Source organism: Tursiops truncatus, chromosome 15 (assembly GCF_011762595.2).
Source record: "Tursiops truncatus isolate mTurTru1 chromosome 15, mTurTru1.mat.Y, whole genome shotgun sequence".
Taxonomy (NCBI): domain Eukaryota; kingdom Metazoa; phylum Chordata; class Mammalia; order Artiodactyla; family Delphinidae; genus Tursiops; species Tursiops truncatus.
Window position 1 is genome coordinate 32,451,165 of NC_047048.1, and position 25,888 is coordinate 32,477,052.

General features: G+C 41.0%; 1 protein-coding gene across 19 annotated transcripts in view; it reads right to left on the reverse strand.

Moving 5' to 3' along the window:
* Positions 1-25,888, reverse strand: part of RBFOX1 (RNA binding fox-1 homolog 1) — a 2,189,093-nt gene that overhangs the window by 817,633 nt on the left and 1,345,572 nt on the right. The gene's annotated exons all lie outside the window — the stretch shown is intronic.

Below are 25,888 nucleotides of genomic sequence, written 5' to 3' on the forward strand. Positions count from 1 at the left end.
TGATGTCCCCTAGGGAATTTCATGACATCCGTATTTCTGTACAGCAGGAGAATCATTTTCAGACTGCACCCATCCGGGTGGAGTGACTTTTCAGGCAATAAAACCTCACTGCCCCATCATGCAGCAGTAAGAAGAGAGAAAATACAAGGAAAGAATAAGGCAGTTTGAAAAGGGACTCTGAGTTCTTGAAGCTTAAAGACAGTTATAGAGTCACGGCATCTCTCAAACACAGCAATGCCATTTCAGGACACAAGCTGGAGATGGACATGACCACATGGCACCACAGAGGCATCTTTAGAGATTAGTTGAACATTCTGTGCCCAAAGCAGGTTGAACATTTTTAGAGAGGCAATAACAATTGTTATGAAATTAGAATTAGTTCCAAGAGAATTAGACTGGTGTGGAACCCAAAGGAAATACTCTACAGATGGCAGGAAGTTTAGGAAAAGGGAAATCCTATTCAAATCAGAACAGATATGATACAGGAGACCTCACTGACTTATTTTTCACCAGTTACTTAGTAAACAAGGATGGGATATTAATATTAGAACTTATCTCTTTAGTATAGAATTATGCTTGTGTTAACTTTACAGTATAATAGAAATATAATTCGATTTTAATAGACTTGGGTCAAGTCATTGTATTATTAGGGAAGACTAAGTTCTGTAACACACAACTCCAGGTCACTGAGATTAACCCAAGAGAAGTTCATTGCTCATTTGCAACTCTTTCTAGGGAAATGGGTGAGGTGCTATGATCATACAATCACTTGGGGACTCAATCTCTTTTATCTTGTAATATGGTGCTATAGACTGAATATTTGTGTCCCTCCAAAACTGGAGCCTCTGGGAAGTGATTAGGCTGTGAGTGTGGGGCCCTCATGAATGGGATTAGTGCCATTATAAAAGAGGCCCCACAGAGCTCCCTCATCCCTCCCACGATGTGAGGACTTAGCAAGAAGAAGGGCCCATCTATGGACCTGGACGCAGGTCCTCACCACACATCAAATCTGCTGGAGCCTTGAGCTTGGACTTCCAGCCTCTAGAACTGGGAGAAATAAATTTATGTTGTTTATAAGCCACCCAGTCTATGGTATTCTGTTATAGCCCAAAAGGACTAAGACATATGGCATCATCAGAATTAGCCTTCACTGTCACTGTGGATGGAAAACAGGCTGTGAAGGGTCACACGGGGGTTTATGGCTATATCTGGAAGTGGCATACCTCATTTATATCCACTTTCTGTTGTCTAAGAGCAGTCACATGACCTCAATTTGCCATACGGGGATTGGGATGCAGTCTACCTGCAGGCAAGCCCAGGAGAAAAATAAAATGGATTTGGAAAACACAAGGCATTGTTAATGCTGCGGACTTGTTAATCGTTTTGCTATTTCTGCATAAAATTCCAAGTAAAAAGAGCTTCTTTTTTTTTTTTTAAGACACCAATTGTGCTTGAACATTTGTTATTTTTTTTAAAAATTAATTAATTAATTTATTTATTTTTGGCTGTGTTGGGTCTTCGTTTCTGTGCGAGGGCTTTCTCTAGTTGTGGCAAGCAGGGGCCACTCTTCATCATGGTGCGCGGGCCTCTCACTATAGCGGCCTCTCTTGTTGCGGAGCACAGGCTCCAGATGCGCAGCCTCAGTAGTTGTGGCTCACGGGCCTAGTTGCTCCGCGGCATGTGGGATCCTCCCAGACCAGGGCTCGAACCTGTGTCCCCTGCATTAGCAGGCAGATTCTCAACCACTGTGCCACCAGGAAAGCCTGAAAGAGCTTCTTTATGTTCTGTTATTGATGAATTCCTGAACAGGATGGGACCAACTTGGCTCTTGCTCTTAAGATTCTGCTGCCTAGAATGGTCAGATCGGGTAGGCACCTGTCTTAGAGAATGCTGTCTCCTCTATCCAGCTCATTTCTGACCCGGAGTGCTACACTTGACCTTAACTCCACACACCTGATAAATGTTTCATCAATGTTTCTTGGAGAGCTCAGCTGGGGCAGGAGATATTGGATCTTAGTGGAGGTACATTCTACTAGGGATGCTTTCTTTTCACATATTCAGAATTCAAACCAACTGCTACATTGCTGACTTTCCAACCTAAGTCCCAAAGCAGGGGGTTTGCAGCCAGATGGGTGACCTGTGAGGTGGGCGGCGCATGGTCATCTGAATTTCAGATAAGATCCCTAAGAGTTAATAAGCCCTTTTTAGAAAAGAAACTGCTGACTAAGCAATTCTTTTCCTTCTGGTCTGAAACGTGCTGTCCTCAAATCAATTCCCACTCCCAATCAATAGTGACCACGACCCTCACTGTGACCTCAACGTCCACTTCTACTGGGTGGGCTTTCTTCGTCTTATTTCCAACAGTTTAAGGAAAGTGCTAGATGTGAAAACCACAGTGCAAGGGCCCCTCACTCCTGGAAAACAGCCCCTTCCCTACATTTCTGACCCCTAAGTGAGCACAGAATCCCACTCTCCTCACCATCTCCTCATGGGTCAGGGAAGTGACATCTCGTTTATTTTATTAAAGAGACTTCCTGGCTCACGTGGTCCACTTTTGAGTACCTCTGAGCTCTGTCTGAAATGTTCATGGCTGCCATCTTTAAAGGGGCTACATTGCTTTTCTCTTGTTTTGCCTTGCACTTGCAAAAATATTTCTCTCACTTGCTCTATGTCATGAAAATGTTGGCATTGAGTAAGTCCAAATTTAGGAGAAGGATGCTGGCTGGAACAATGGGAAATCCCATCATCATGGGGGAAAATGGCATGGCCCTTTGTAATATGAGAGGGGTTACAATTGGGGGTTAAGAGACGTTAGACCCAAGGAGCCCTAGCTCCTCTCTGGGCCCATACTTGAGAGCTTCCCATTCTGACACCCGCCCCCCACCATGAATGAGGAGTCCACAGGGTCAGGGGGACGCTCACCTGGATTCTGAACCCCACTCATTTGGGGGTACCCAGGATCCCAACATTTTTGCCACAGTAGACAGGCCCACTCCAGTCCCTGCACATAGACTTTTTTCCCAGGTAGGTCCTCCCCAGGGCAGACGGCACCACTTATGTATGTATCCCCACGTCCGAGAGCGTGGGTCAAGGAGTAGCCACTGGGGAGGGTGGACAGAGCTTGTAAGTGCTGGCTGGGAGACCATACACATGCATGCAAAGTCCCTTACACACAGCGCATCTGGCCAATGATAAGAGGAACCCAATCAGCTGCATTGGTTTTAAATTCTAATACAGTTTGGGTCAAATTCCAACTCTGTCACTTACGAGCTCTGTATCCTAAAACCAGTTGTCATTGTACTGTTGTTGTTTCCTGAACAGTCTTTGTATCTACACCTGGAAAATGGTGATCACAGCAATAGGAAGGGCACTTTGGATTTATGTCATATGAAACTGGACACAGCCAGAAAGTGCTCACATGGAGCACATGGAATATGATGGACATTCGGTAAGTGGGTTTTTTGTTTTGTTTTGTTTTCTGTTTTTATTGGAGTATAAATGCTTTACAATGTGTTAGTTTCTGCTGTACAATGAAGTGAATCAGCTATATGTATACCTATATCCCCTCCCTCTGTGTTTTTGATTGTGATTTTGTGGTTGGAAACACATAAAACATGGCACATTCAGTGGAGAATTTGGCCAGACATTTTGAAAGTGGTTGCTTAAGTGTTGAGAAGAAATACTATTGAGTGTGCTCTGGTGACATTAGGATGGGAAGGTGTTACACAGACACAAGGGATTCTCAGTGCCAACTGTCTGGTTTAGATTCTTACTAAGGATCAGTGCATTTTTGCTCAGTCTGGAGACACCCCTCCCTGTCCAGCACCTCACTCTCTCAAACTCTATATCCAGGACCCTGGGACAACTTGCTGGACCACAGAAATGGCTTGAGAAGTGAGGTGGCTCATGGCCCACCATCCATGGTGTTTTGCAGGATCCTTGTTTTGTTTTGCATCAACACTTAGGGGAGTTAGGAAAGTAGTGGGGGGCTTTTCAAATTTGTCTCCTTTGTCATTTTTCTCAAGAACAGACCAGATGGTATAACCCTTAGCTCAGGAATGAAATATAACACCACACTTAATAATGAATACTTTTGGGGGAGAAACCATGACCACTTTCTAACGTCATATCCTGTATTTCATATGAGTAATATATTTTATATTACTGAAATGGTGGGCCTATTTCATTTTAAGTGTGAAATGCCCATACTTACTTCACTCAGGAGTGCAAAAAAAAAATCAATGTCAATGGCGGCCATAGTTTATCCATGAAAAGAAAAATCCCCCATCTAAGCAGTTAAAAAATATTGCTTGTGCGAAGCAGTATTCAAGCAACTGCAGAAGAGCGCTAGGTGACGATAATTCTAAACCACCTTAACTTAGCTCTTGGGCAATTCTCTCAACTTCTAGCTATGTTTCTTCCAAAATATCATAAATATAAAATAGTCATTTAACATCCAGTTGTTGCCACCAATATTCACTCAGTGAACAGAATGAATAATAGGTATCATTAGTTCAATCAATGATTTATCTGGCTAATTTCTTGTCTTGGAAATTACAAGAAAAAAAGACAAAATTATGATTGAGGGAAAATGTAAAGTAAAGAAATGTAGACCTATCTACTAATTGTATCCATAGACCTCATTTGGATTTCAGTTCAAATAAACTAACTTTAAAAATATGTAAAGTAATTGGGAAAACGTGAACACTGACCAGATCAATGTTAATGTTGTAGGGTTAGGTGTGCACCTGTCTAGAAAATGGACCTGCTCTTTTAGGGATACATCCTGAAACATTTACGGATGAAATGTATGATGTCTCACCTTGGCTTCAAAACAATCCAGGAATGTGGATGAAATAAGTGGGGATAGAAATGAAATGCGATCGGTTGTCCGTTGATAATTATTGAAGGATCTGAAGGTTCATTTTACTATTCTCTACTTTGACATATGTTTGTTGTTTTCTATCATAAAACACTGAAAGATATTCCTGAGATAAAATGAATATTTTAATTTACTTACAAAAGTGATTAGAGAGACTGAATTGTTATCATTGATTGTTTGTTTGATCTTCGGAATTCAATTCTCATGAAACCATCAGTGTATGACTTGGCACTGTGAATCCAAAACATGTTTTTTTCAACAATGCATCCTACTTTCAATCTATTTGTTATTCCACTTATGTTGAAATGACAAGATTTATCCCACACGATATAAGTTCACACATGGAGTATGAATGTATATTTATATGAGTTTTAAACTGATAACTTTACTGCCATTCACGCACAGATATTACCACCTGCACTGAAATTGGAATTTGGGAAAGCTCAGACGAAGCCATTTCAATATGGATGGAAGTCAGCTTTGGGTAGTACCGATGCCTCCCAGGAATACGCTTAGTGAAAAGAGGGAAAATGAAACTGGAAGGCTCCACTACAAGGTGCAAAATACAAACCTCCCCTTGTGTTTTCTCATCATATTTAACTTCCTGGTTAAAAATTTATCAAATCTACCAGTTATGAATATCAAGCACTATCAGCATGCATGAGACTAAAATATCAAGGTCTACAGATTTAAGAAACTGTCAGGGCAAGAAACTGGATTTTTTGAAAAAACTGAATAACTTGTGAAATTTCCATTATTCTGTCCCTTTTTTCTTCTACTCTGATAGGAATTGCAAACAGACCTGCAAGGTCTAAAGTTGCCTCAGGGAAATGAATTACAAAATGGAATATAGAAGCCTTCCTAATAAAATCATTAAAAAATAAGTTGAGTGTACATGTAGCTGAAAACTGATCCCTAGTGTTTTTGTTTGTTTGTCCTCCGCCTCCCCCCCAACTCTTTACCAGTTTGCCTTCTCAGGGACAAATAAATACCATTAACTTAAACACTCTCTGCTAGATACAGGAGGAAAGTAACTTGTTCATGCACTTACATACCAATCAATTATTATTTAATTTTTTAAAAAGGCAGTGCCAGAGTATACGTTAGAATTTCTTCGTTTCTTGGCAATTATTTACCTTCAGTCCTAGGTCAGATTATAATTTTGCTGAGGGTCAGGATGTAGGGAAATATCTGGTGCATAGTAGAGGGGACTGCTTACTCTAAGTCTGGCATTTTACTAAATTGGGAATAACATACTTATTTAACAGAATTCCTATCCTCAGGTAGCTTTCAGATCACTGTGCCATGCATGAGAGAAGAATATTAGTTTCTTCACTTTAATTACAATTGCTAAGTATCACCAAAAAAATCGTTTTAACCTCAGGGATAATTCAGGAACTATACGAAGACAGGTGTAAGTTTCCCCTTAAAAATTAAAATTTGCTGAAATGAAAATGGGCCATATGCCTCGTTCACTTCACAATGCTAGGAAAAAAATAAAAATACAATGCAAGCCACTTCTGCTCCCAGGTGGTAACCTGTTACAGCATCAAATCTAACTTCTAATTTGACTGCATCTGTGCAGTAGGTTTAGCACCCTAGTGTGGCTTAGTCACAGGAAAGCACTGAGCCTCAAAACACGTGCATGGATTTATAGCTTTGTTGCTGTTGCAATAATTCAAGTATGTAGAGATGGCATACTGTTTTGTCATGGATAAAGGAAACTCTGCCCGCCCAGAGAGGCTGCTGAGTCTCCAAATCGCCCAGGAAAGAGCGTAAACCCTAGATGGGGTCTGGTCAAGCTCTGTGATCCTAGCGAATCTTCCATGTGTCTTAATCCTATGCATGTTAAATTTCATCCTGTTGCTTCTCCTTAGTGTATTCCCTCCTTTCTTCTCTTTTCTCCCTCTGTCTCTTTCTTAACTTCCTTCCTACTTAACATTTTAAAACCCAGGCTCCAGCAAAGGAAAGTGTTGATTTCTTCTTCAGAACCTAGGAAAGAAATGTGTGGCTGTGATCAAACTTGGAATCAATAAGCCTGTGCTCACAATCCCTGGCTAGCCATTCCTCTGTCACTCGCAGGAGACTTAGAAAGAGGCGTGCACTGCAGTTTACCAGCCAAGCGAAGGCTGTGGAGGCTTTGCAAATGGCTTTCCACAATAAGGGATTTTCATAAAACACAAGGATTTCGTCTCAGAGACTGACTGACTGTGGCTTATCATGCATTTGTTTACGTGGCTTCCTCCTTCCCTCACTGTTCCGGGTCTTCGGGTTCACAGCCGTGAAAGCCACTGAAATGGTTGTTTTTCAGTGCTGATTGCAGAAAACACAAGGGCTGTATTGGCTGAGACCCCAAATTCACTTCCTCTGAAATGACTGGGACAAAGGGGGAGAGGGGGTTGCCTGGGATAACGAAGATAATTGTATAATCCTCCATCTTTCTTTTTTGAGGTTAATTCACGGAGATAGCTTGACATAATTGACTCTATAATTGGTCTCATTTTATTTGTTTGATTAATTTTTAATTCCATCACTTTTTCTTTTTGGCAAAATAAGATGTTAAAATTCTCTCTTTACAACTTTCTAATCCCAACCTGATAGGTATTAACAGTTTGATGTGTATCTTTATAGGCTTTTTGTACACACTTGTAAGTATATTGTATGTACGTGGAAAATAAAGATACATATTCATACTTTTTTAAAGGTATGAGATCAGGCCATACAGAGCTATGTTTCCCAATATGGTAATCACTCCTCAATGATGTTATTTATTTTTATATTAATTAAAATCAAATCAAATAAAAACTTCAGTTCCTCAGTTTCACTAACCACATTTAAAAATGCTCAAGAGCTACGTGTGGCCACGGCTACGATATGAGAGAGCACAGATATAGAACATTTCCATCGCTATAGAAAGTTCTATTGGACAGTAGCTGATATAGCATATGCCCAATTATCAATAAATTGGAATTTTGTTCTTTCCCCTTAAAAATAATTTTTGAACAATCTTAGACCAAATTCGAGAAGTAAGACTATCTGAATTCACACTCAGTGGCAGAGATTAAAATTGGGTTGTAGATACTTAATTTGGTTCAAGAACCTATTTTTGGAGGTCCTAGCTGTAAGGATTGTTATCTCTACCACAGAATGCAAGTGCTCAATTTGTTATGCCTGTGTAGTCTATCGGCTTTGAAATGTCTAGTTTTAATGACTATATTCGGATGCTTTCCTGGAAGGACAGTATTTCGGTTGGGACAGGATACAGTAGATGTGTTCAAAAATACTCCCTCAAAAGCTTCCTCTCAAATTTAGGCAAAAAAAAAAAAAAAAAAAAAAAAAAAATGGCCAATCTGCATCGTAGAAACTCTGGAACCTTTCAACTACCTTCCCAGAGTGCCATTCTTTGTTCTGATAACTTGATATTTTGCCAAAAGCCCAATACTGGGTGGTTTAAAGCTGGGAAATTGACAAGAAATCCAAAAGCCAAATGAGCATTTACAGGTAGAAAAAGCAAAGTGTGATTATCTGGTCTCTGAGGAGCTAATTACAGGGTCAGTTGAAACTTGGAGGATCGTGGGAGGATGCACACGCACACACACACACAGACACACGCACAAAGGCACAGGCACACATGTACACACATGCATGTGCGTGTGCAAAACTGTTCTTCGGCGCCCACCTCCAAAGAAGCAGAGAGCTGCATTGCTGCATAAATAAATCATGTGGAGGGCTCACTGCTTGAGCACAATCGATTGCTCCCCCATACTAAGGTCAGGCACTGTATACCCATAGCCTGCGCTGACCCACAGTTGTATATAAAATATGATATTAAAGGCAGCTTCCCACCAGCCTGCTTCTACCTGGGAGGCTCGCCATCCATCAATCATTCATTCTCCTTTGCCTGCACCAGCACCATCCCCAGGCTGCAAACTGTGGGAAGTTAATAGGATTGAAAGGAAGACTGGCCCTCAGGAAACCCTAAGTCCATGTCCTCGAAATCATGCAGCACCTAACAGTTTTTCTAGAGTGTACTGAGCAGGAACTAATGGGCCAGATCTAATGGCTGAAGGGACCCTTAGTTTAAATTATTTTGACGATCCTATACGGACATTATACACATTGCTCAGCATGGGATGAACCTCTTCCAGCACTTTCAAAGATCACCAAAGTTCTGAGAGGGAGAGGAGAGCAGAGACGTGATAGAGATGAGTCTTTTGCTGCACCAGGATTTCTCAGCCTTAGCCTGAAATATGCAGGATAGCCCATTCTCAAGGCTCTGACCTTTAAATGTACACCACTTTTCCATTAATATAGAGATAAAAAGTTGCAGAACAGAGAATAACATTTGTCTTGGAGGTTTATAGGAACACTGTGACCTGACCTACATGGACAGCTGCAAGAACAAAGGATTCCAGCACCAAGAAGTCTGCAGCAACCAACCACACCTGCCACTTTTAGTATAAAAGAAGCCTGAATCCTAACTCAGAGAAGATGGTTCTTTGGGACACTAGTCCATCAGCTTCCAGGTCTGCTGGCTTTCCAAATAAAGTCACTACCCCTTGCCCCAACAATTAATCTCTCAATTTATTGACCTGTCGTGCAGTAAGCAGTAAGAGCTTAGACTCAGAAACATAAGGACACCTATCATAGTAGATTAGGGACCACCCTAATGACCTCATTTGAGCTTAATTACTTCTTTAAAAAACCTTATCTCCAAATATAGTCACATTCCGAAGTACCAGGAACTAGGATTTCACCATATGAATTTATTGTCTCCTTAAAAAGGAAACAATTCAACCCATAACAAGAGGCAAATCCCAGACCCAAATACACGATGTTTCTGTATCACTAATAACTTAGCTACATTATCTGTTATAGATTCAGCCCAGTTATTTAGAGTCAGGCTCTCTCCAATGTTCATTCTCTTTCTGTTAAAGAAAGAGTAACTTCCTTGACCAGGGAGGCAAGGAGAAAGAATTGCACAAGTGTACAGCTCCAGGTGGTTGAGAATCCTCCTGCCAATGCAGGGGACACGGGTTCGAGCCCTGGTCTGGGAAGATCCCACATGCTACAGAGCAACTAAGCCCGTGCGCCACAACTACTGAGCTTGTGCTCTAGAGCCCACGAGCCACAACTACTGAACCCGCATGCCACAACTACTGAAGCCTGTGTGCCTAGAGCCTGTACTCCACCACAGGAGAAGCCACCACAATGGGAAGCCCACACACCGCAATGAAGGGTAGTCCCCGCTCACCGCAATGAGAGAAAAGCCCGCGCACAGCAACGAAGACCCAATGCAGCCAAAAATAAAAATAGAAAAATTAAAACAAAAAAAAAGATGGTACATTAAAAAAAAAAAAGTGTACAGCTCCATCTCCTTTCTCTCATCTGTATCTCCCTGTCAGGCAGAGAGAGAATTTTCTGGTCCCTTCCCTCCTCCCAGGGCTGCTCTGGGGCCAGACAGACTTTAGGCTGGACAGCTATCCTACTACTCAACTATGCCACTGTGACACAAAATCAGCCACAACCCACAAATGAACAGGCGTAGCTGCATTCAAGGAAGACTTTACTACCCCTGCTTTAGAACATTATATACATTATTGGATTTGTATAATTTCAGTTGATACTAGACTTGGTGGCATTTAAGTAAAATCGGGGCACCTGGAAAAGTGACAATCGCTCTCCTGTTAAGAAAGCACCAAGGGCCCCACCCTCCTGTTTTTCTCACCCATAACTATGAATAGATATATATAAGAATATTTACAAGAACAACCATTTTAAAGGGCATTTAAACTAAATTTCTGTTCCTTGTTTCCTTTTTCTCTTTACTGACCATGTTGCCTCCAGCTCTGGTTTCTAATTTCTTTCCTCATTAAAAGTCCTGTCAACCTTCCCAAGAATAAAGTCGTTCCTTTAAAAATACCCATCTCATTAAAGCCCTGTGCCCAGAAGGCATAAGATAAATAGAATGGTTCATGAAATCCCCCTCCAAATAACAGACTTATGAGAAATAAACCTGAACTTTGATTTCAAATTGCTCCAAACAAATCATCTTCAAACTTGAGGTGAGTGTCCTCAGAATATGTTTTGCAGCATCATCCCTGGGCAAACACTCCACATATCTACAGGTGCATTTAAAACACATCTCATCCCTTTGTTATATCCATGCACAAATCATCAGCAAAGGTCAGGCCACATGATTATGTCCTATTTCAGCAGGGAACATTAGCAGAGAGGGCTATGGAATACCCCATGTCACTGCAAGCTGGAGTCAACTGTCACAAATTGGGGATGCCATAGAGAATTCTTGCTCATGTACAAGGATGCTGTTGTAGTACTATTACCAATAGGCAAAAAAGTTCTTACTCAGAATAACAGTCCAATGTTTGTTAATAGGGGGTGAGTAAACTATTTAGAAACACACATGAATTACTGAATATTGGGTTATTGCTAAAAAGAATGTAGTAGATGGATGTGTACAACATGGAAAATATTCATGATACACTGTTAAATGGAAAAAAGCAGATAAAATATAATATATACATGTATGTATGTATGTATATGCATGCATATATATGTGCATGTATGTGTGTATATGTACATATACATACATCATCTATCTATACATGCACTATATACAGAGAGAGGTCATTTTGAACAAAATTGTATATGTGTTTGCATGTTTATTCAATAAATATATATTAATACATTTATTCATCTATCTCTCTCAGATATATTCTTTTTCTCTCAGATACTCTAAATATTTTTGTCAATGTATAGAAAATAGATAATATTTACAGTAGTTTCCTCTGGGAAGTACATTTAAAAGGTTTGTGTGGGTTGGAGAGGGAATTTCATCTTTCTACTCTATGTATTCTTTTTTTTGATTTTTTAAAAAAAAATTTATTGAAATATAGTTGATTCACAATATGCTAGTTTCAGGTGTACAGCAGAGTGATTCAGATATATATAGATATAGATATATACATACATACATATAGGTATGTATATATATATATATATATATATATATATATATATATACACACACACACATATTCTTTTTTAGATTCTTTTCCATTATAGGTTATTACAGGATATTGAGTATAGTTCCCTGTGATATACAGTAGGTCCTTGTTGGTTATCTATTTTATATATAGCAGTATGTATATTTTAATCCTGAACTCCTAATTTATTCCTCTCCCCCTTTGGTAACCATAAGTTTGTTTTCTATGTCTGTGAGTCTATTTCTGTTTTTTGTATAGTTCTTTTAGATTCCACACGTAAGTGATATCATATGATATTTGCCTTTCTCTGTCCGACTCACACTTTTATTTTTAAAGGAAAAAAAATAAACCATCCACCCTAGGAGAAAAAAACTTTGAAAATGCTTTTAAATAGCATTATTGTTTTAAAAATTACAAATGCTTGTTGTTTGGGGGAAAAAAAAACCAGAATGAAGTCATCATTTTCCCTAACTCTCTACACCCAGGACGCTGGGGGCAATGCACTGCTAACAGTTCAGTGTGTGTCCTGAAGGACCTGCTTTTAATTAAATCAGGAAAGATGTTCCTTGGGAAAGACCAGCTTCTTGAAGCTACAGACAGACTGGTCCTAAGAAACATTGGCCTCGTAACAGAGACCGGAGGGAGGGTAGCTGCCTCGTGTTCCACACAGCCCCAAGCTTGGTCAGGAGGACGGAGCATCATTAGGTTATCCCTGAAGATGGCTCACACCAGGCTGAGATGGGTCCCAGAACTTGAGTGAACTCGGTCACTTAGGGACGTCACAGGGAAAAGACTATTATGGGCCACTGTGAAAGCCCCGGGAGATCTCTCAAACGCCAAGCCTTTGAATTATGGCTGGTGTGATGAGGCGTGTTTCAGGCAAAGGTAAGGAATGGGAAATGTGTTAACAGTTCCGCATACTGCTCATTTGGAACTACAGAGCCGACACAAGACAGAAACTGTGCCAAGGGCAGACACAGGACTGCTGAGAAACACACGTATTTATTTCACATGAAAGACAAAATTCCTGGGTGTGACTCGGGGGTTTAATTTAGCAATTATCACTGAGCCAATGTGTGGGTACAAAGAAATGGCAAAGGAACCGTGCCCCATTGCAGCACTATTTACAATAGCCAGGACATGGAAACAACCTAAGTGTCCATCAACAGATGAATGGATAAAGAAATTGTGGCACATATATACAATGGAATATTAGTCAGCCATAAAAAGAAACGAAACTGAGTTATTTGTAGTGAGGTGGATGGACCTAGAGTCTGTCATACAGAGTGAAGTAAGTCAGAAAGAGAAAAAACAGATACCGTATGCTAACACATATATATGGAATCTAAAAAAAAAAAAAAAGGTTCTGATGAACCCAGGGGCAGGACAGGAATAAAGACACAGACATAGAGAATGCAGACACGGGGAGGGGGAAGGGTAAGCTGGGACGAAGTGAGAGAGTAGCATTGACATATATACACCACCAAATGTAAAATAGATAGCTAGTGGGAAGCAGCTGCATGGCACAGGGAGATCAGCTCAGTGCTTTGCAATCACCTAGAGGGGTGGGATAAGGAGCGTGGGAGGGAGGGAGATGCAAAAGGGAGGGGATATGGGGATAGAAGTATGCATATTGTTGATTCACTTTGTTATACGGCAGAAACTAACACAACACTGTAAAGCAATTATACTCCAATAAAGATGTTAAAAAAAATCACATACACACGAGTGTGGACACACACACACAAATGAGTTCACAGTCATACATTTCCTCCATGGTCAGTCTTCTCATAAGACTGAAATGAAGCACATCTGGGGAATAATTTGATAAGAACGGACTTCCTTTTCTGAAAGAGTTTACCTCTCATGCCCTACCTAGGCAGATCCAGAAGAACATCTACACTGTTTCAAAAACATCTTTATTTGGCTCATTCTGACTTTTTTTTTATTCCAAACCCATCTTACTCTGAGTCTAAATCTTAGCCCAAACTTAATTTTGATCATCAATGGGATTGTAGCAGTTTCACTCCATGTAGGATGCAAAAGTAACAGCCTTTGTTGTCAGATTCACTGCCCAGCTAAATAACTAAGGAAGAAATTCCACTAGCTCCTTCACGATATCATTTCCTACATTCTCTATTCCTGGCTATGTCTAGTTTTCTATCATAATTTCTTAGGTGTCAGTCCTGTGGGATTTAAGAAATTTATATTTTTCACAAATGCTGGTCCGCTTGTCATTAATCATTGTATTCATCAGAACTTGTTTTGTTTTGGTTTGGTTTCAAACACAACATTGATTCAAACTAGCTTAAGCAAAAAAGAGATACCTTGGATCATAGGAGTGAAAAATCCAAGGATAACTCAGGATTTTGGCGGAGTGAGTTTCAGGGCCTTGGCAATCAGTCTTTAGTGCTACTGGGCCTTCTATAGCATTGGCCACACTCTCAGGGAAGCACAGGAAGTGCCAACAATTCCAGTCTCAACGTGCTCAGTTACCAACGGTTTTGACAAATGTTCTGAGACTGAGTCTTCTTGTCTGGATTTGGGTCACGTGCTCATCTCCTGGCCAATCCCTATGGTTCGGAGATGCAGCTTTGCCAATTGGCCAGGATTAGATTACATACCCAATTCTAGAGCTAGGCAAGGAGTTGGTCCCCTGTAAGCATGGGGAGCGGGGATGTGAGATGTGGTTCTCTAAGGAAAACAGAGGCATATAACCAGAGGGAGAAGACATGGATGCTGGAAAAGGTGAAAACAAGTTACTCTGTAAAAAGTCGCTACAAGCAGAATTGATCCACCCCACCAAGTCAATAACCAAAATCCTTCATGAGGACCACTGTGGATTCCAGTTGTGAATTCTGCTGAAACCCCAGAAGGACATTCAAAAGAGGCCCTAGAGCTATGCTGTCCAAGATGATAGCTACTAGCCATGTGTGGCTATTTAAATTTTAACTAATCAAAATTACGTAAACTTTAAAATTTAGTTCCTCGGTAGCAGCAGCATGAGTTCAAATGCTCAGCAGTTGCATGTGGTTAGTGGGTATCTTATCGGACATCAAAGATGCAGAACATCTCCATCACTGCAGAAAGTTCTACTGGATTCGAATATTTTCTTCCCTCCACCTTCAAAATAAAAACAAACAAAAAAACCAAGAAGGACACTTGACTGGGCTAGCAAGTACCAAGTGACCTTTGAAAGGTCCCAGAGGCTGCAGAGACTGTAACAGTTACAGTGAAAAAACAAACAAACAAATGCTTAAGTGGAAAAAGTTATGCTCTTCTCTGAACATTAAAAAAACAAAACAAATTAAAAAGGAAGAATTCTTTCTTTTCTCCATCAGAAAGAGACAAAGAGCATATATAAAAGCAAAGACAATGAAGGGATAACTGAATCAAATGTTAGTTGTACTGAAAGGCTCCTGTTTCTTTTTGCCCTCATCTGAAATTTTGCAATAATAATGGTAGTTACATATAGACTTCCGACAGGTAGTACTTGCTCTATATTTTATCTCCAGTGGTTGATGGAATAAATTTAGTTGTGTGCAGAGTTGAGTTGAGGTATATGTGATGTTTGCAACAAAATCCAAACTCTTGGCGTGTTGGATCCTGATTGCTCTGGTCTCTGCTTGTCCCTCCAACATTCAGCCCCTCCTCCCCACTTGCACCACGGGCTTAATTCACAGCTTCAATGTCTTTTTACTTGCTGTTCTATCAGCTGAGAACATGCTTCCTAAATTCCTTTCTCAAGCTCTAGATCTCTGTTTAAACTTCATGTCATTGGGAAACATTCCTGATCACCTTAGCCAGCACACACATTATTATTCTCCATCACGATATCCTAGCTATTTAGCCATAATACTTACAATCTCTGTTTTGTTTACTTTTTTTGTTCCTGCCGTATCCAAGTAGAAAGTTAAGTTCCATGGAGCAGGGACCAAGTCTGTCTTACTCCCCGTGGTTGCCCAGAGCTGAATGGATGGACATTCAATGAATATTTCTGGGATGAATGAATGAGTGAACGGACAGAGAAGGAGAGTTGGAGTGAAGACTGGGATTGTGCTCAGCAAGCTGGCCTGCCTTTCCTCTCGGTAACAGAACTGAGAAACAGACCCCCAGGTGTGGTCTGATGCTATCACCATTAGGAAGTAGAGGACTCAGAGAAAGTATTTTAGGCTTTTCCTCCAGGATGGGCCATTTCTAAGAGCGCTGTGCTTGATCACAGGTGCACAGCCAGGACAAAAGGAGGTGAACTCGAATGTTCTTCTGTCTTGCTTAATTTGTTCTCTAGCTCCCGTTATAAAAATAAGATGAAGAATTAAGATGCTTAACTGGGAGATTTTAGGGCATCCAGAGCTTAAATTGACTAGGGAACTTCCCCTCTCTACATGTGAAGGCTGGGAGGCAGGACAAATGCAGATATTGTAGATCACGTTATGAGAGATTCCTAAGGCCTATCGTCCTTCACGGCATCCAGACAGTGTTACCGTCCTGCTACCTCATTCTCCTGGTGGCCACTGTAAAGAAACTTACTGAATCATCTTTGTTCAGATCTCACTATTATTTGGAACCACAGGATCTATCCAAACACTTAGTTCAGGTTCTTGAGCTTAGCAGGCACTCAGATACACAAATTAAATACATACATTTCAGAAGATCTTTGAAAACTGTAGCCAAAGAAAATTTTCCACGCTCACACGTTTTGGTGTACACATATCTAAACATTTACTATTTGTTTGCAAACTGTCAGGTGTCTTTGGAATGACAAGGGTACTATCAGGCTAACATGGGCAAACATTCCAATAAAAGAGGAGATTCTAAAACAGACCTTTGATGGGAAGCAAATCAGAAAGTGAAATTTATGATTGGTGAGACACTAGAAAAGAAAATGGCTGTCGATGACTATTGGTTAACTACAGTTCATTTACCAAGAACGTTACTCCAAGCTAAGCTCATTTCCTCTGCTGCTGGAATCCTAAATCAGGCTATAGGAGAGGTCAGAAATCCCGTATCTGCCCTTGTGTTTGTGAAACCTCCAGGAATAAGAGAGAAGTGTGGGCCCACATGAAGATACTGTTTGCTGGCTAAATGGCTGTGCCAAAGAGTGTTGATTGACTGGACTGATCTCCACCAGCAGGTGATTGCTGGCGATGAGCTGTAGGTCTCCACCCCTGACCCCATCCAGATCAAATGGTTTTACCAATGACTTTGCTTCCCACTAACAAGAGTCAACTGTGATAAACCATCTATTGATCAATTCATTTCTTCAGCTACTAGTTATTGAACACTTTCCAAGTGACACACATTGAGCTGAGGGTCTTAGGTTAACAAAGATAAATGGGACCACTTCTGCCCTAAAGCAGCTCAGTTTAGGGGTGAAGAAGAAAGTGATCTGACATTTCTATAAGTCCTCAGAATACAGTCCTAGTCTATTTTAGGGCCTCGATAAATACCTGGAGATTGAACGTGGCACAGTCTGTCTGACATCTTTCTACTGCACATCCCTGAGCACTAAAGAACTTCCTTTCCTCTCCTCCTCCACCTTCGTTTACAGAACTCCTTCTGATCCTTTAGCTGCCAGCTTAGATGTCATCTTTTTCAGAAAATCATTTTTTGGACTCACCCACAGCCATCCCTGGCGAGGAGGTGCACCCATCTCTATATTTCTTTGGCAGCTATGACCCTGGTAACACTTGATTTTATTTTGCAACGACTTCTTTACTTTCCTGTCTCTCTGACTAGTCTATATGCCCCTTGGGGTCAGGGTCTGTGTTTCACTCATTTTTTATCTCTAGAATTCAACCTACTATGTGGCCAATAACAGAGACCCAAAACATATCATTTAATATCAGGTTTAATGGCGTCCTGGCACCGAGACTGAATGTTGATGACTTTTACAGTTTCTTCTAAGATTTTTTGAGGGCAATTCAATATGGTGGCCTAGAATTTCAACTTAAAAAAAAAAAAAAGATTGTTAGAGCACAGTTTGTAAAGAGCCCATACTGGTAAGTCATGAACTAATCCAAAAATCCAAACCTTTCCTTTTCGTTCTTATGGGCAAGTGACTTGTAATTCCATTGTCTGTGGCATCGTGTTCAATTAAGTACTGTTTACCAACACTTAGCTTCTAACTGTGTCAGTAAGGCTTGCTAAACATTTGTGATACAAACCCCAATATTAACATGTTGCCAGTTCACTGAGGACTAAAGTTCAATATTTCTACTAGAAGTCAGAATTCTACACAACAGTAAAAGTATAATCCATCACTCACTACTAGGTTCTTTGTAAATTGGTCTTACCTAATTCTAACTACAACCCTATGCAATTTTTATTTACTATTACCCACATTATAGCGTTCTCCTGGCTATTCCCCTTCCTTTAATGAACTGGGGGCATTGAGTGATTCTTAAAGAGACTCTTGGGCTTCCCTGGTGGCACAGTGGTTGAGAGTCCGCCTGCCGATTCAGGGGACGCGGGTTCGTGCCCGGGTCCGGGAAGATCCCACATGCCGCAGAGCGGCTGGGCCCGTGAGCCATGGCCGCTGAGCCTGCGCGTCCGGAGCCTGTGCTCCGCAACGGGAGAGGCCACAACAGTGAGAGGCCTGCGTACCACAAAAAAAAAATAATAAGAAGAAGAATACATTCTAAAACTACACACAGTTTAGCATGAGATGCAAATGCTAAATCAAAGTCTACTACAGAATATTTTCTTAAGCATATATAAATGATCTTTTCAGACAAAAATGTCTTAACGAAATATTCCAGTGTCAGCTCTCTGAATCACTTAGCTCTTGAGACTGATTATAGATTACTTTTTTCCCAATTACCTGGGCATCAAATTAATTGCTCTTTTGCCTCCTTTACTTCTAAAATAAAGTGCAGATCCACCATTTATGATCTGATGAAAGTCATCATGATGAATATATTTTTAAGATATCGTCAGACGTGCTTGTGCTGATTTTTAATAATAGCTCCCAACTAATCAATAGATAATTTAATTCAAAAATGTGAAGCTGTAAACTTTAATGCTCTGTTTGGTATTTTCGTATTAACTGGAAAGATGGCAAGTCAACTTTTAGGCCGAGAGCTAGGAAGACATATCCATTAATATCAGATCTTGAAGGGTGCTGTGGTTTAAGGCAGCTTTGCTCCCAAGGACCACGCTCTAGTGGGCTTGGTCTCCAGTGGGAATCTTTGATCCTCCTCCATGCAAGTGACTAAGGTCATCTCTTTGTCACGTGTCAAGGCTGCGACTTGCTCTAAACACCCCCCTTCCAATAATTTTTTATAACCTAAACACAAACTCTGCAGAGAAAGAGAGGGCTTTGATCTACTCCAATGCATGATCTTATCTTGTTTTACCCCAATCAATCAATAAGGCCATGGCTATAGTAGGCCAGCGTAGAACTGTCTTGAAGGCTAAGCTGTCCAGGAAACTAACCTTTCCTTCTAAAACCCTTTACTATGGCGTTTGCACATACCACGTAGTTCAGGATGACTGTTGTTATCATTTTTTTTTAAGGATTTGTTTTAAATATATGCATTTCCTTGGTATCAAAATATCACAGATTATAACATCAAGGGTCAAAAGATAGGTAATTTGTCAACGTCTTCCATTTGGCTTAAAAAGGAAAGATTAAAACCATCCTGAAGGCAAAACTATGGAGACAGTAAGAAGATCACTGGTTGTCAAGGGGTGAGGGGTGGGGGAGGGAGGGAGAGATGAATAGGCAGAACTCAGGATCTTGAGGGCAGTGAAAACACTCCATAATGCTACTTACGGATACATGCCATTACAGATGTATGCTAACCCACAGAATGTACAACACCAAGAATGAACCCTAATGGAAACTATGGACTTTGAGTGATTATGATATCATTTGGGGTTCCTCAGTTGTAACGAATGCATCACTCTGGTGGGGATGTTGATAATGGTGGAGGCTGCGCACGTGTGGGAACAGAGTACGTAAGGGAAATCTCTGTACTGTGCTCGTAATTTTACTGTGAACCTAAAACTGCGCATGTAGCTTAAAATGCAAAACATGAACCTAAAAGAAGTGAAGTCTTAAAAAAACCCTCCTGATTCCCCTTCCACCTTTATATATAACAGAAAAGTGGGGACAAATATTAGCAGGGTGCTAATGCTATCTTCTAGCTCCGGAGACAACTGCCATTTAAGATGTTTACAATTAGGATTTTGCTTAAAGACATGAAGTGTTCATTATGGGCGATTTAGAGAATAAAGACCAACAAGTCAAAGAAATCAGCATATCGTTTACTGTAGGTGCATATCTTTTTCTAAATAAAACAAACTCCTACTACCCTTTTTTAAAAATTTTAATGATAAGAAGATCACACTGACTTTGGACCCCCTCTTTAGCCCTTTAGCAAAATGCTGTGTGCCTTTTTCTGTACCAGTGACAATTCTTCGACTCTATCACATTAAGGGACTTGAAGGCTACCCATTTCAAAACCTCCACAAGGCCTGATATAAACTGCCTACTCAACTAATATTTTAGACGATGAACAAATACATGAATGGGAATTCCAGTGTAGGCTTACTCCATGTCTGATTCAATCAACCCCTGTTATAGGCCACTGGGTAATTTTCAGGTTTTTGCTATAAGAAACAACCTTGTAATGAACATCCTCACTGCCAAAGCTTTGTACATATTCCTGATTATTTCCTTACCATGAATTTAGTCAAGGAAAGGGAATGTGCACGTTGAGTCTATTAAAGGCTATTATCAAGGCTGAAATTTAAGAAAAGATAAAGTGAAAATAGATGATGGATCTGTATAAAACACTGCGTGTAAAAGAAGAGGCCCGGACACAGAGATACTGGGACTCAGACCCCAAGAATGGAAATGACGGTCAAGTGGGCAGAAGCTGGAGGCAAAACGTGCGCACACAATGTGCAGGCTTGCACGCGCGCACACACGCACACATGCACACACACACGGGGCACCGACATACCTTGAAATGAAGTCGGCTGTGTAGAGAATTAACCGGCAAGACAGAAGTAGGTAATATGAAACTACTGATTCTCCTACACTTAACTTTCCTTCCAGGAGAATCGAATCACTCTCCTTGTTCATAACAGAAAACTTAACCACCAAGAAAGAGAAGACCTATTCTCATGATAATTTGAGCAACTCATCGTCCAGAAGGATATAAGTTAAAGATCAATTTTCTAGTCAAAAAAGCACAGGTCCTTCCTCTTTCTGAACTTTTCCCCTTCCCTCCCTGAGCACTCATCACCTTCCAGTCCATAAAGTTTATTAGGAAAAGGTTTCTTATCTCATTAGGGTAAAGCATGTTATCTGGAATTTTTCTTATTTCTAAGATGAGGTCACCTCTTGCCCCTACCACAAGTTTTAAAATGCCTGGGAAGGGTAAGCTGGGACGAAGTGAGAGAGTGGCATGGACATATATACACTACCAAATGTAAAATAGATAGCTAGTGGGAAGCAGCCGCATAGCACAGGGAGATCAGCTCGGTGCTTTGTGACCACCTAAAGGGGTAGAGGGGTGGGATAGGGAGGGTGGGAGGGAGACGCAAGAGGGAGGAGATACGGGGATATATGTATATGTATAGCTGATTCACTTTGTTATAAAGCAGAAACTAACACACCATTGTAAAGCAATTATACTCCAATAAAGATGTTAAAACACACACACACACACACAATAAATAAATAAAATAAAATGCCTGTAGTCAGACTTCCTGACAACTGATGTAGACTTTTATGTAGAATTTCTTTCCTTTCAATTAAAAATGATTAGACGGATGGCGTGTCTGGCTACTGATGCATTTTAGGGTCAAGAACGTTTTGTGGTTGCTTGGTACGGCTTGGGGATATTTCGGAACATGGTTGTAGGCTGTTTTGAATGATATTTAAATTGCCCTAATATATTCCAGGCTGGACTCCCATGTCAATTAATCAGTGCCAAGGCTCTGCCTAACATTTTGCTACAAACTGGGTTCAATTGTAATTTGTCAACTCTAGCACCCGTTGCTATGACGAATAGCTTCGGTCTGGTTAATCTTTTGAACATAATAGCATTCTGCTACTTTGATAAATCTATTATGTTGTGGTTTACATATGCTTTGAGGAAAATTTTTATTGGGACATTTTACACTAAATTATCTCTAGTTACACTAACAAAGCAAGCAGAAGGGCTGATGCTGGTGGTGGCTTCCCAGGTCTCAATAATCCCAAGTTGTCTTGATCACAAACTTCTCAGGGGCTGGTGAAGAGCGCTGGCTTTAGAGTCAAACCACGCAGTTCGGGAGTTTGGGATGGACATGTACGCAATGCTATACTTAAAATGGATAACCAACAAGGACCTACTGTACAGCACAGGGAACTCTGCTCAGTGTTATACGGCAGCCTGGATGGGAGTGGAGTTTGGGGGAGAATGGATACACGTGTATGTATGGCCGAGTCGCTTTGCTGTGCACCTGAAATTATCACAACATTGTTAATTGGCTACACTCCAATACAAAATAAACAGTTAAAAAAATAACACGGGCTTCCCTGGTGGCGCAGTGGTTGAGAGTCCGCCTGCCGATGCAAGGGACACGGGTTCATGCCCCGGTCCAGGAAGATCCCACATGCTGCGGAGCGGCTGGGCCCGTGAGCCATGGCCGCTGACCCTGAGCGTCCGGAGCCTGTGCTCCGCAACGGGAGAGGCCACAGCGGTGAGAGGCCCGCGTACCGCAAAAACAAAACAAAACAAAAACTTAAAAAAACAACATAGTTTCAAATCACAGATCCATGTTGACTTACCTACATCTTTTACCAAATTTTCCAAGCCCTGTTTTTTTCTCTTTAGTAAAATAAAGAGAATAGTTTAAACAGCCTCTCAAAATTGGAAGCGTTCAGAGTGATAATTCATGGAAAGTACTCAGCAAAATGCCGGGCACATTAAAAAAGAGCCAATAAGCCCAGGATGTTGCTGCAATTTTTACATAAAACCTCTGATATGTAAATGTCAATACAGTACCTTTTTCATAACTGCTGAAAAAGTTTAGATTTCAGAAGGTTTCTACTGTCGATGCCACAATAAATAAAACTCGCAAAGGGAGTCTGCTGCCAGTGGAGGCTGCCAGGTCCCCAGCGGCAGCTCCCTGCGAAGGACCTCTCCATGCGCTATCATCCAAACCAGGCAGATGTGATTGCAGAAGTGGGCACTTACTGACCTCAGCTACCCATTGGAAACTGGCTATAAATTGTCCCTTTCGGTCTTAACACACAGGATGTTTCTACTTGGGGAAAGTGCGTCGGCTGCAGTTTTCAGCAATACATTCTCAAAAAGTCAATTTCACCTTTTGGCAGCTCTGAAAGAATCCAGATTATTTTAAGTGTAATAGCTCTGAATAAGGGCACTAGTGAAAAGAAGGGTTGGGGGCAGGGGAGAGAAAGAGCTTGAAGGGGTGACGAGCGGTTGTTTTTAAAAGGAGAAAAGTAACACTACAAGAAAAGAATTATCCTGTATTATATTTATAGAAAAGTGATTAAAAGTTTGGGTTTTTAAAAAAAATTTCTAATTCCTTACAGTGAAAAGAGCCATGGTGCCCCATGATAAAAAATTGAAACAACACGATGCCCTGCTGACTTAGAGATAAATGAAACATCAAAACTCTGGTAAATATTTAAGGCATTCTGACAGGTTATCTTGGCATTAAAACATTCCATTTCCTGCTTCTCTCCTCTCTCTGTGACTCTCTGAATCTCTTTCCCTTCCGGGATCTGTCTCTTCTCTCTTTCTCTCTGAGTCTCTCTCTTCCAGAATCTCTCTCTCTCTCTCTCTCTCTCTCTCTCTCTCTCTCCAACTCTCTCTCCAACTCTCTCTGTCTCTTTGAATCTCTCTCTCTCTCCGAATCTCTTCAAAAGCATCCCATATATAAAAGCATATTCCTTAAATATTCAATTCTATGCAACCAATGAAAAAAGATAATTGAGGCCAATTTGTAGAGGGAGATGGTCTGTGGCAATTAATGTCGGGGAGGGCACAGTGAGGGCACAAAGAGTGTTTTAATTTTCCTCATAAAAAAGAGCTGAAATTATAAATAAACATCCAGGAAAGGACTTCAGATACTAAATCCTCAACAACAGGTTCTGAAATACAATTCCCAAGATGGCTTTGCATTCACAAATCAACTTGACCCCGATTTAGATTAACTTTTTTTTTCAGGGAGATCATTATGTTCAACACCACTTAGGCAATTCGGATGGAGGTTATTGAGTGGGGGGTTGGGGGAGGAATCAGAAAAGCATCTCTGGAACTTGATCGAAATAAACCAGGTGAACATTCTGCTCCAAAACCCGAAGCCGAGGTCCTTGTATAGCTGGAGCCGCCAAGAGCTGAGTTTTGCAATCAGTTTATATTCAAAAGAAAATACTATCGCAGTACGAGGTGAAACGATCTGTGTGCACACATCTCTGACTATTTAGGTAAAATTGAGGGTGTCTTTAGCTTTTATTCTGAAGGGTGGTATGTATATCATACACACAACCGGCAATCACTGGGTACCGGATGATAAGTGATCTCCAAGAAAGCATGTAAACGAACACCCAGCTCCAAAAGGAACCGTTCTCCTCTCCTTCGGTAATTAAGCATTCAAACCAGTAAACAGCTTGGTTGGAATGATTTTATGACAAATGACCGAGAGCATATCAACCGTAAAACTCAGCTCGGCAAAAAATCCCTCAAGCCCAGGAAGCTCAATCAATGCAGAGCAGACAGCAGCCTGGGCAGTGGCAGCATCCTCTCACCCCGAGCCGCATAAATCCAGCGAGGCCAGAATTGCTCCACTAACTTTGACAGAAGAAAGGAGGAGGGAGGGAGGGAAGACGGGAAAGGGAGGAGGAGGGTAGGCAGGCTCAGGGTGGAAGGAAAGAGAAGGAAGATAAGAAACGCATTTCTCTTTCTGCCTCTTGGTTCGATGCTGCTTCTACTCTGAGGAGTTGATGAAGAGACCAAATTGCACTGTTTCTATTAAGGCAGACAAAAGAAATATTCAAAGAGAAGAAGAAAACGAGCCAAGAGACATGAATCAGGGGGTAAAAGGGGAGGCATGGGGTGAGGGCAAGATGATCCTGCCACAAATACGGTCCCTAAAGCATCCCCAAGTAATAGAATGGATGCAAAATGCAAACACACAATTTTAAACTCAGTCTACGAGCTATCAGTGTGATTGTTAACTTTGGTATCACACGTTCCCAATATTTTATTATGAACATTTCCAAACATACAGCAAAGCTGAAATAATTTTATGGCAAACACCAATTACCCACCACATGTGCTCTACTCTTAGCATTTTACTACACTTGCTTTATCTCAGAACTTTCCATATGTCCATCCCTCTATCCATCCATCCACCCATCTTATTTTCAGTGCATTTTGAAGTAAATTTCAGACAGCAGCACCTTTTTAGCACACGTGATCTTAACTGAAGTTCAGTGTCTGCATTTCTCATGACAATACTTCTTCATATAACTACATGACAACTATGAAATCGTTAACATAAATTTGGAAATTTGCACAAATTGCCAGACAGAATGCACATTTAGTTAAAATGAGCATTTTTCCTTCTCCAAAAAAGCCAAATTAAATGGCTACGTATCCACTGCTTATAAACCCACGGCCAATAGGGATATAAAGATTCTCTGGGAGAACAGAGAAACTGAACTATGTGGTTCTATATAACAGTGAGCAGGGCTTCCCTGGTGGCGCAATGGATAAGAATCTGCCTGCCAATGCAGGGGACACAGGTTCGATCCCTGGTCTGGGAAGATCCCACATGCCGCGGAGCAACTAAGCCCGTGCGCCACAACTACTGAGCCTGCGCTCTAGAGCCCGTGTGCCACAACTACTGAAGCCCTTGCGCCACAACTACTGAAGCCCGAGCGCCTAGAGCCTGTGCTTCACAACAAGGGAAGCCACTGCGATGAGAAGCCCGCGCACCGCAACGAAAAGTAGTCCCTGCTCACTGC